Below are 12474 nucleotides of genomic sequence, written 5' to 3' on the forward strand. Positions count from 1 at the left end.
ACCTGGCCCATACAAATGATTTAATATGTCTGCAGGAGACATGGCTGAATGACCCAGTTCACCTAGCGGGATACAGAACATACTTCTCGAAAGCAACAAAATCACAATCAGGGAGAAGCAAAGGAGGCCTAATAACATACATCTCGAATCTTTGGCCCTGTCAGGAAATAACACCTATAGTTCTTCATCAGAACTATCAAATAATCAACATCAAAGTAACTATCCATATATCCTATACAATAATAAATTTCTACAACAACATGAGCTTAGAGGACCTAATCAAAACACTAAGCGAAATCACTGAAGTAATAAACATGCAAAAAATCAAATTCGCAAAAATCACACACTCAATAATCTGGGGAGGAGACTTTAATTTACACATCTGCGGCCAAAGTAACACACCCACCTGTGGGATCACTGATGAACATGATAACCCTCTAACTCATTTTTTACATACGGAAGAAGGAACTAATACACAAGCCACTATGTTCGAGTTAGAATTAGGGTTTGCGAATATGATAATGTCACCAACAATCCCATTTACGTCAACCTTTCACGGAAGAGGGGCCCAAACATTAATTGACTATATCCTGGTTTCTACCATCAATGCAGATTGTATAAAGCACTTTGAAGTGATTAACAACGTACTTAGCGACCACTATCCCCTCAAATTAACATACCTTGAACCTGATCACCACAAGAATCCAGTAAAGGACCACCTTACTCTATTACAACAAGATAATCTCACGCTAAACAGGTTGAATGGCCTCACCCTAAAATGGGGTATCCTAGATCAAGAACTAACTACCAAAAGAATAGTGGACAAATGCAGGTCACTTATTGAAAACTGTCTAAATCCTTCAGCTGGTGCTGACGAAATCCTGAACGACTATGACAGAATAGTGAAAACCATAGGAAATGAATTAACCAAGCCCAGAAAACAAAACAACACACAAAGAAAAGGATGGTTTAACACCAAGTGTACAAAAGCCTACTCTACCCTAAAGAAAGCCCTAGCAAAGAAAGAACGAAACAGGGAAGAGATAGCCAAACTACGGAAAACTTATGCGCAAGCACTTAAAGAACGGAAAAAAGAGATACAACTCAATCTCTGGACTCAGCTTTTAGATAGTAGTTTGCAAAAAGACAATATAGCATTCTGGAGTATAGTCAAGACTCCTTTCCTAGCCGGGAACAAGGAGGGTCCATCCTTAGACATCGCAATTAACGCGGAGGACTGGGTGATGTATTTTTCAGGAGTCTTTGGAGAGGCAAAAACCGGAGTCCCAACCTCCGGACCTGTGCTCCCAGCGGTGAAGTACCCGTTAGATATACACTTTACTGTCAACGAGATACAGAAAGCCATTAACTCGGCAAAAAACGGTAAAGCGCCAGGTCCAGACTCCGTTCCAATGGACCTTTACAAATTTCTCCCCGACCTCTGGTCCCCACTTTTAACAAAAGTACTGAATGCAGCTAAGGAAAGCAATCTCCCTAAATCATGGTCAACATCAATCTTGATTCCCATCTTCAAGAAAGGTAATAGAGACAGTCCTTCTTGCTACCGACCCATCTCACTTCTGGACTCTGTGGGTAAGATGGCAGGAAGGATCCTTCTCGATCGTCTCCAGGAGTGGTCTAGGGAACACGGGGTCATTTCAGACCTTCAATACGGGTTCAGGGCTGGCCTGAGCACCGTGGACCAAGTTCTGAACTTAACCCTACTGGCCGCAAAATACACAACTGTCAAAAAAACTAGTCTCCACCTGGTCTACGTTGACCTCACGGCAGCGTTTGACTGTGTGGTACATACAAAACTTTGGCTAATCATGCTGGAAATGGGGATTGACCCTGCAATTGTGGATTTTTTACGTGAGTTATATTCTGATGCCACAGGCAAGGTAAGATACGGGCTGGAAGGACAACTTACAGACAGCTTCCCAATACAGAAGGGGGTCAGGCAGGGGTGTGTACTGGCCCCCTTCTTATTCACGCTGTACACTAACGGACTAGAGGCAGCAATGCTGCAGGGTACAAAAGACTTTCCTACAGCTGGACGGCGAGCAATCCCAGCATTGCTATACGCCGACGATGCGGTGATTCTTGCCCGAACTTCAATACAGTTACAAAAAGCTGTAAACAATTACTGTACCTTCATGACCAATCTCAATTTGAAAGTTAATATAAAGAAAACTTTTGTGATGCATGTCGGCAGTAAAGGGAAAAGGACGAAAACAATCTTAGTAGACAACTTACCACTCGAAAAAACAAAAACCTACCCATATCTTGGAATCACCATCGACGAGGAGTTCAAATGGAAAGATGCAATTAACTCCCGCAAGCTATCGCTCAAACGAACAGTCGGCGCACTAAAAGCCTTCTCTCTCCGCCTAGGGAAAAAAACCCTGGCAGAGATGTTAAAGATTTATAATGCAAAATGCATTACCATGGCCATCTTTGGAGGAGGAGTTTGGGGAACGGCAAATACTGAACAAATCCAAAAGATCGAAAACACCTTCCTCAAATTTTTACTAGCAGTCCCTAAGAGCACGACCACCTTTGGATGCCATCTAGAACTTGGACTTGAATATATCTCAGATCTCATCAAGATCCAACCCATAATGTTATGGCGCAGAATATGGGCAACGGAAGAATGCACACTTACAAGAGCAATTATTGAGGACTGTATGAACCTAGAGCACATGGAAAAGATTAAGTGGCTTCACTACGTAAAAACCTTCCTCACAGATATTGGTCTTCCGAGGTTTTTCAACGACCCACAGTCAGTCACAGACATAGCAAAAAAGGAACTAAAAAAGATATGTCTGTCTCACTTAAACCAACTAAGACTGATGACAGAAATAGGTAAATCGTCAGTACAACATAGCCTCATGATACAAACTGTTCCATCCATACAACCATATCTACAGGAAGACCTGACACATTTTGAAAAGTTACTGCTAACCCGTTTCAGGTTCAATCTTTTCCACATCATGGTTTCATTCCCCACCCAAAACAACTGGACACATATTACAACAGCGTGCCCCTGTGACTCTAATTCTTCCCAGTCCACAATCCATGTTCTCTTCTTCTGTACCTTTTACACTCCATTCCGAAAGAGATGGATATTACCAATCTTAAAAGCAATGAAGGTCAGAAGATGTCGCCCAGCATTCCTGGCATTACAGTTCTTGGATAATCCTCTAGTCTCAAGATCCGTGGCACACTACCTCAGAGTGTGCCTTAAACACCGTACGAACTTATGATCATTCTGAAAACCCGTCTTAACATAGTCTCTAGTAAATGTATTGTACAGTATATAGAGATCTAAATTTTTAACACATATCATGAACTTTTAAACGTCTTTTTTAATTAGTGTTTTTTACTGTATAAACTTGTACTTTTGTGGCTTTCATATTGAAATCCGAATAAAGTTAATTTTGAATTTGACACGCTAATTATTTCCCTGTCGGCAGAGTCGACTGGCTTTTGTGGCAAATCTAAAAAATGTGTATCAGCGTTGGCCAAATGGATACACGACAACTGTTTAAGGACTTAACTAATAAAAAACAGAGATCCAAGGAGTACCCAGTCTCAGCCTAGCTGCCGGGATGCGATTTTACATGCCCTCCAGAACACTTCACTCCACCAATCTAAACCTGGCCCACATCCCATGTCACAGCAGAGCCAGACCGGGAGGTTTCTCCTTCCATGTCTTAGCTCCGACCCGATGGAATTCTATGCCTCCTAACCTTAGAAAGGTTCAATACCACTTACTGATCCAGAAACAGTGGAATACCCGGCTCTTCTCCATCTGGGTTGACGATTTCGCCTCTCTGCCGCTGTGTTTCAAGGGATCATTTTATGTCCCTTGATGAACATTCACCCCCAGTCACAGATCTGGGTTTAATCCATCGTTGTTTTGCTCACCAAGCCACCCCAGTTCAGACATGGAATCAAGCATCCTAGGACCAGTTTCTGGCTATCAGCCGTCTTCAGCCAGGATAGCTTGACTCCAGTGGCTTATTGAGCATACTGTTCCCATGAGGCACAAGGTCAAGACTGATTTGCAGATGGCCATGTCTGAACTGGGGTGGCTTGGTGAGCAAAATAACGATGGATCAAACCCAGATCTGTGACTGGGGGTGAATGTTTTGCCATTTTGCAACATTCCGTCCATCATCTTGTGTGTTTTGCAGGATTAAGATACAGTGCACACCAATTCCCAGCCCAGTAAAAGCCTGAAATAGACCCGAAATGGAGCATCTATCTACATGTTCGCCTCCTCTGTATCTACCTGTGCACTTCCTCCGTTTTTATGTCCCGGCGAGCTTCTCTAAAGACGCTTTTGATCCTTCTACTGCCAACTATGGCGTTTGTCTATCATATGTGTTTATCGAGTCACACCCCTGCTTTAGCTGTCAATGAACCCTGCAGAGCGAGCACAGAGACATAAGGGAGTATTGAAGGAGATGAACAGTGATATGGTAAAGCTGATTTTAAGAAATTCCCAACGGTGTAATGCTGCACTCACCTGAAAGCAATGGACATCTTGTCCCACTCTGCCAATGCTCCATCCCCCGACTGAGAAGCATGCTGGCACCAAACGGAAGACATTAAGTCCAATACCCTGGTAAGGTAGAAAAAGACAAAAAGCAGACACGTATTGGCAGCAGAGATATTGCATGTATATTACTGGTTGTGATGGAATCTCTACAATAAATGCTTCAATATTCCAACAAATTCTTGAACCATCCCTAGGAATGTGGCAAAGATAACTTAACAAATAGAAAAGTAAAGACAGGAGTGAACTGGAAAGTACTGTCAAGAAGAGTGTGAATGGAGCTACATTTGTTATATACTTCCTGGAGCTTTGCCATTATTATATACTTCCCGGAGCGTTACCTTCATTATATACTTCCTGAAGAGTTTTCTTTGTCATGTAGTCTTGAAAGGGTTGCTGCTGTTATACAATTTCTAAAACTGAAGTGACAGCAACACATTCTGATCCATCTCTTCTTACACAAACCCTTCTTATTTAAATGAAATCTTTGCATGTGCGTCTTGTAAAGCTGTACCTCTAGTAAGTGGGCACTCCTTGTGTGCTCTTTCTGTACTAAGTTACTGTGTTAACACTAGAAAATCACCTCCTTTTCTGAAATAAGTAAAATGTGACATGTTCTATAGAACATTTAGTTAAATATCTGTGTATGGTGAAATGTCTCTCGGTAACTTTCATAAATGGTAATGACCAGATGTCTTTTACAACTAGTTAAATATTGTGTATTCACATTCTCTTACATTTCCATTTAGTGATTTTAAATCTCTTTACATCCAACAGGAAACCAGCCTTGAATGCACAAATGACCGTGAATAATGTCAATAATCGTTCAAATCTGAAAAAAATTGGTTAGAAATAATGAGCTCCAATATTTAGAAAAAGATCTGCAGAGAGACTGAGGAACCTGAAGATAAACTGATATATCCTGGAAGAGGCAGTCCAGAGCAGTTCAGTGGATGCAAGAGTCTGAGCTGTGCACCTCCACGCAACAGGACTAAGAAATGACCTCTCGAAAATTAAGGAAACAACAATGACAAACCACTTCTTGTATAAACAAGCGTCCACCACCAGCTTTGATATAGGTGTTCGGTATGAGGTAGATACAGCATTGCTCTGCTTCCTGTAATGATGGCAGACCACCATTCAGAACGCTAGGTGTATTGTGAACTCTTTCTGGCCAAACCACTGGAACAAGAGAAAACCACAAGGGAGTGGAGCCTGACAAATGAACGGTAAAGGAAAGAGAGGTTCTCTGATCTACAACAGACTGTCCTAATTTGCTTCGACCAGAAGGAAGACTGATCTTCACTCATAAATATGCAAAACCATTCCGCAATCTAAAGACATTTGATAAATAAAGAAATAAATAAACCACCTACAAAGAAGCTTTACTTGCAACAATTATAATATATGTAGTTAGAGAGTCTTGTATTTCATTGTGAAATCTGAAATCAACCATCCAAAATACCACACACATACATGGAATGTGAAAATAACACATGTGCTCTATCAGCCATGTTAGCTCCTCAGGAAACGCAGTCATGGGATGCAGACAAATATAAACCTGACCCAGAGACACTAACCAAGAAAGAAAAATCATTCAAAAGCAGCAAGAGCTTTAGTTTGTCATCGCTACTAAAGAACCATCAGCAAACTCACAAAGGAAAAGCAATGTGCAATTGCAATGAATGTGTGAAGAACTTTAATCAGTTAACACTCCTAAAAGATAATCAGCGAACTCACACAGGGGAAAAACCATACCATTGCAGTGAATGTGTGAAGAGCTTCAGTCGGTTATCACACCTCAACATACATCAGCGAACGCACACTGGGGAAAAACCATACCATTGCAATGAATGTGGAAGTAGTTTTAGTGATTCCTCAAATCTCAGGATTCATCAGCGAACACACACAGGGGAAAAATCATACCATTGCAGTGAATGTGTGAAGAGCTTCAGTCGGTTATCACACCTCAACATACATCAGCGAACGCACATTGGGGAAAAACCATACCATTGCAATGAATGTGGAAGTAGTTTTAGTGATTCCTCAAATCTCAGGATTCATCAGCGAACACACACAGGGGAAAAACCATACCATTGCAATGAATGTGGGAAGGCATTCAGTCAGTTATCAAATCTTCAAAGACATCAGCAAACACACACAGGAGAAAAACCATACCATTGCACTGAATGTGTGAAGAACTTCTGTCGGTTATCCCACCTACAAAGCCATCAGCGAACACACACTGGGGAAAAACCATACCATTGCAATGAATGTGTGAAGAGCTTCAGTTATTTATCACAACTCCAAGTTCATCAGCGAACACACACTGGGGAAAAACCATACCATTGCAATGAATGTGTGAAGAGCTTCTGTCGTTTATCACACCTACAAAGCAATCAGCAAACACATACTGGGGAAAAACCATACCATTGCTGTGAATGTCTGAAGATATTCAGTCAGTTATCAATTCTTCAAAGTCATCAGCAAACACACACAGGGGAAAACCATACCATTGCACTGAATGTGTGAAGAGCTTCTGGCGGTTATCACACCTACAAAGCCATCAGCGAACACATACTGGGGAAAAACCATACCATTGCACTGAATGTGTGAAGAGCTTCTGTCGGTTATCACACCTACAAAGACATCAGCGAACACATACTGGGGAAAAACCATACCATTGCAGTGAATGTGGAAGTAGTTTTAGTGATTCCTCAAATCTCAGGATTCATCAGCGAACACATACTGGGGAAAAACCATACCATTGCACTGAATGTGTGAAGAGCTTCAGTCGGTTATCAAAACTCCAAACACATCAGATAACACACACTGGGGAAAAACCATACCATTGCAATAAATGTGTCAAGAGATTCATTGATGTATCAAATCTTCGAAGACATCAACGAACACACAGGAAAAATACCATAGCATTGCAGTAAATGTGTGAAGAGCTTCAGTCAGTTATTGGCCTACAAAAACATAAACGAACACACACTGGGGAAAAAACATACCATTGCAATGATTGTGGAAGTAGTTTTAGTGATTCCTCAAATCTCAGAAGTCATCAGCGAACACAGACAGGGGAAAAGCCATTACAGTGCCATGAATGTATGAAGAGCATTAGTCTGTTATCAATTCTGCAGAGACATCAGCGAACACACACAGGGTATAAACCATCTGATTGCAATGAATGTGGAAATAGTTTAGTCGTTCCTCAAAATTTAAGAATAATCAGCGAACACTCACTGGGTAAAAAACTTTCAAGTGTAGTGAGTGTGTTAAGTGCTTTAGTCAATTATCAGAAATACAAAGACATCAACAAACACACACAGGTGAAAAACCCCTACCACTGCAGTGAATGTGGAAGTATTTTTAGTTTTTACTCAGCATTAAGGAACCCTCAGCATACACACACAGGTGAAAACTCTACCACTGCAGTGAATGAGGAAGTAGTTTTAGTGCCCCTTCAACATTAGGAAATCTCCAGTGAACCCAGTTAGGGGAAATGCCATTCAAGTGCACCACACAAACACAAACAGGAGAGAAACCATACCATTGTGGAGGATGTGGAAGTGTTTGACGGAAGGGTTTTCAGCTAACTACAGGGATTAGTGATAAAACCTATAAACACAACACACATGAATAAGTTTACCAAGCACAGACTGGAGAATATTTCTAGCTGATTTTGGTGTTTGGACATTTTGTGCAATAACTGGTTCAATGACAGCGGCTAGAGAACAACGCCCAAGGGCACAAGAAGTCAAAGTAGGAAATTGTGACCTGTAACTCTGAGAGTTAATGCTTGCAGCGCACAACATTTACCTCCGAAGCACTGAGTTGGGATACATGATGCTAATTTCACTCATCACATGCATCTGTTAATGCACCCACCATAGTGGCACTTCCCCAGAGATGTCCAATATCAAGCTGGACCCTTGAGAAATTTGCTGGCTCACCACTGACTGTAAGTGATTCACGGCCAGATTCATTTGATATGAATATATTTTAGACCTTTCATATTTACAGAGAATCAACCAACCAACTCCTAACTGGTCAAAGGACAGAATCCGTGCATGATGACGAAAGTAATGATCCCAGAGAGAGCTGACGAAAAGTTTAGTTCTTAATACATTTCTAAAAGCTTGACAGTTAAGTAAAGAATCTTGAGCAGTAAAGAATTCCAGCTCTTACAGTCCAGAACTATAGACTCCCTACTTTACATTTCTTGAACCTTGTCTCTGGAAAAAAAAATGGATTTAGAAGTAAAGGAACACAAAAGATACAGATTTTTGACACAAATGATATTCAGGTTTGTTTTTACAAGTAAAAAGAAACTCTTGTTATATAAACTGCAAGTGAATGAATGGACATAAAAAGTATGTGGTGCCTCGTGCGCAAGCAGTGAAACTTTGTGATGCAGTTGGGACGTCCTCCGACCACAAATAAGATAGACCGTAGCGTTCTGAATCATCTGTAGTGTGCTTCTGTGTTGCTGGAGCTGCCAAATAAACAGTGATCTCATGGCCCAGCCTTGCTTAGAGGAAGGAGTTCACCGATATAATATGCACATCAGAAGAAAGATACATCTTCAGTAGCCAAAGATAGTAGAAACAAATGCTTTCCACTGAGTTCATTTTAACAAATGGTAGAGTCTAGGATGTTCTTCCTGCTGCCGACCATCATCATCATCACTACACAGCCACTCGGGAACAGGAACGAGACTGCTCTTCAGCACACCCATCCTTATACATAACACACTACAGGGGTTTGCTCCAGGGCCAAACACACTTTACTTTCACGTTATCAGCAACACGTTCTAAACTGAACAAGTGGTTTGCATGGCCATTAGTGGAATAAGAAATTTGAAACCCAATACTTTAGAAATCTGTATTAATGATACATAACCATACATTCAAACGCCACCTATGTATGGACATCCAAAAGCCTTTAAAATCCACACTACAGACGTGTGTACCAGGATCAAACTCAGTTTACTTTGAAATTAACATGAACCAAATTATGATACAGCAAGAACAATCATGAGGCTATGAAATGTACACAATGATAACTAGAATTTACATATTAATATGAAATGTATGTAATAAAACAACAAATGTATTTGAATTCATGGTATTAGACTGCTGATTGTATAGGAGATCTTAAATGTGATTTATTCCCTAAATTAAAAAAGCACCTAAAGTTTGCTGAGTGACATGTTTATTACGGGTGCCCAGCAGACTTTTTTGTTTTACTCCTAAAGTGAGAGTTTGCTTTTGCTTTTTGTAAAATCAATAAATTCTGTACTTGATACACTGAGAGCTTTTACAAGGGAGTCTGGGTCATTTTTTCCTAGTTTTTTTCTGTTTCAGACAGCCAGTCTTTACATAATGTTCCTGAGGAGAAGCAAGTAGGTCAGAATGTCTACCATAAGTAGGACAAATGGTCTAATGTACGTACACCAACGGCCCCAGCTATGTCGGTCATTGTTGTGAGGGTTCCTGAGGTTCTGACCTCAATTCAAACAGAGGGGAATAACCAACTTCCAAAATTCTCCAATTTATTTTTATAATTCATTCTTCCTTAGACACCTTTGTTGGAAGTTTGCAACATTGTGTCCGATGTTGTGCAAAACCAGTGTGCCGTCCTCCAAGGCTGTACTGTTGCATTAAATGTTGTATAAAAGCAGACATGGCTTAGTAGTTCAGACTGGACTGTTCCCATGAGGCACAGGGTCAGAGCTGATTGGCATATAGCCAGTGTCTAACCCAGGGTGGTGTGGAGTGCAAAAAAACGATGGATTTAGGCCCAGATCCTTGTACTGGGGTGAATGTATGACATTGTTCTTTATTCTGTCCATCAACTGTGTTTTTTGCTCATAAAAGCAGTGTGCCATCCTCCGTGGCTGTGCTGTTGAATCAGATTATGTGTAGAAGTAGTGTACAGCCTTCTTCGTCTGCATAAAGACGTATGTAAACTATAAGGTTGCTGCCGACTGCGGCATCATAGTGACCACCTTCTACCTGAGATCCTATTGGTTTGCTGCTGGCTGCGGTGTTATAGTGTCCACCTTCTACCTGAGATCCTATCTGTTTATTGCCGACTGCAGAGCCACCTGGGATCCTATCTATTTTCTGCTGGCTGCTGTCACTATTGTAGCAAATATATTAAGCTACCTAGCGTCTTCTTGTAAGTCGTACAGAATGGTGAACACACGTAGATCGACCATTGTATACACCACACTTTGTTGATGGGAAAACTGTGGAGGAGCATCTAGTAATTTGCCTATTAAAAAATTAGACCTCCTTTGCCGAAATATCAAATGTTATGATATGGTAACATTCCCTAAATAGACTCAGTTGGCTATCTTTAATTTTGTGGATAGTGGTTTGCCTCCCTTTTATATGTATTGTGCCTCACTAATTAGTTCTGTGATGCAGTGGTTCACAACCTGTGATCCAAGGGACCTACACAGTGGGTCTGCAAACGTTTTTACAAAATTAAATATTATTAAAATTAATGAATACAAATTAATAAAGTAGGTTTGAATGAAGAAGCAAAACTGAAAATTGTGAACCTTTTTCAATATTTGATTGTGAATTAAACAAAAGATTTCAATATTTGAGATCGTGTTTCATGTATTCATGTGTCTATATTTTTGAGTATTGTCAAGAAATAGCTTAGGCCGAAGGTCCCGGCATCCAATAATTACTGGATTACAGTAATGAATCAGTGGGGGGCTTCAGAATTGAAAAGATTAAGAACCGCTGCTCGAATGTATTGTGTCTTTAACATTTGAATCTTAAAACAGGCTATTTAGGGAAATGAAAGAAACAGACTGCGAGAGCCAGTGACCCTGCATGTACTTCAACCAGCCCAGCCAGTATGACCCTACCGTCTTGTTTCAAACAGTAATACATCTACTGTTAGAGCCTTAAAAGAGGTTATAAAGTATTTTTCGGGAGTGCATTTTGTTTTATTTACATGCTTCACAATGTAAGGTCCAGTTTTCAGAGAACATTTAATCTATAACATTCTGAAAGCACATATATATTCATTACAACAATCTTCAATCACAAAACTACAAATATATATATTACCTAAACATTGTTTACATGATTATATGGTTATTACAGACAATATTAGTTTTCCAAATAGATAACTAGACACACAACTGTTGTAAACTCCCAACACGTTATCCTGTCTGTGTTTGGTCGGTATGCAGCATGTCATTATCTTTCGGGGAACTCATGACTGTTTCAATTTATCCAAACAATAACTTTGCTACCACACAAGGCGACACAAGTATGCTACCAGCTCCATGATATCTGCCTTACAAGGTCTGACAGTGAATGTGAAAAATATATATGTTGTCTTGTTTTACATATTTTTATCATGCTGGTTCATAGCAGTTACGTCTCGGATTAATGGGAAGTCCCCCAATGTAGAGTAAAATTCAGTGTTTAACACTCATGAATTGAGCACTGAATTAGAGAGATCTTTATCCCGGGTTATGGCAAGAGCTCCTGCCAGACGACTGCAGCCTCCGGTCCTATGCTGAGAGCCAATCAGAGAGGAGCAGAGCTAAGCCCAGCTGATGTGTGTTTTCCTTCCTAGGGAACACTCTTTCTCAACTTCAGTCTTATAGTCACAGCTTCTCCAATGTGAGCAGGTATGCAGTTTGCTGAGTCCGAAGAAACTCTACTGGCAAGTTAGCTATGCCAAACTCTCGTAGTGTAGCACATAGAAGTAGTCTTCCAGTTGCTAAGCTCCTATGAACGTTCTACTCTTGTTACAAATGTTCATATTATTCATGCTGCTAGTAACATACATGAGTGCTGTTCTAATTATATTCTGTGTCGTTATTACTCATGTACTAAGCAACAGGCTTAGACAGTCGAAATAAACAC

The 12474-nt window shown here is 40.5% G+C and overlaps 1 pseudogene across 1 annotated transcript in view; it reads left to right on the forward strand.

The window, feature by feature from the left end:
* Positions 1–9736, forward strand: part of LOC147736843 (uncharacterized) — a 42812-nt pseudogene extending 33076 nt beyond the window's left edge. The window contains exon 2 of the transcript XR_015307583.1: positions 5342–9736. The product of XR_015307583.1 is annotated as an uncharacterized LOC147736843 (transcript). The remainder of the gene's footprint in view (positions 1–5341) is intronic.
* The last annotated feature ends 2738 nt before the right edge of the window (positions 9737–12474 follow it).

Source organism: Lissotriton vulgaris, chromosome 1_2 (genome assembly GCF_964263255.1).
Source record: "Lissotriton vulgaris chromosome 1_2, aLisVul1.2, whole genome shotgun sequence".
Lineage (NCBI taxonomy): Eukaryota > Metazoa > Chordata > Amphibia > Caudata > Salamandridae > Lissotriton > Lissotriton vulgaris.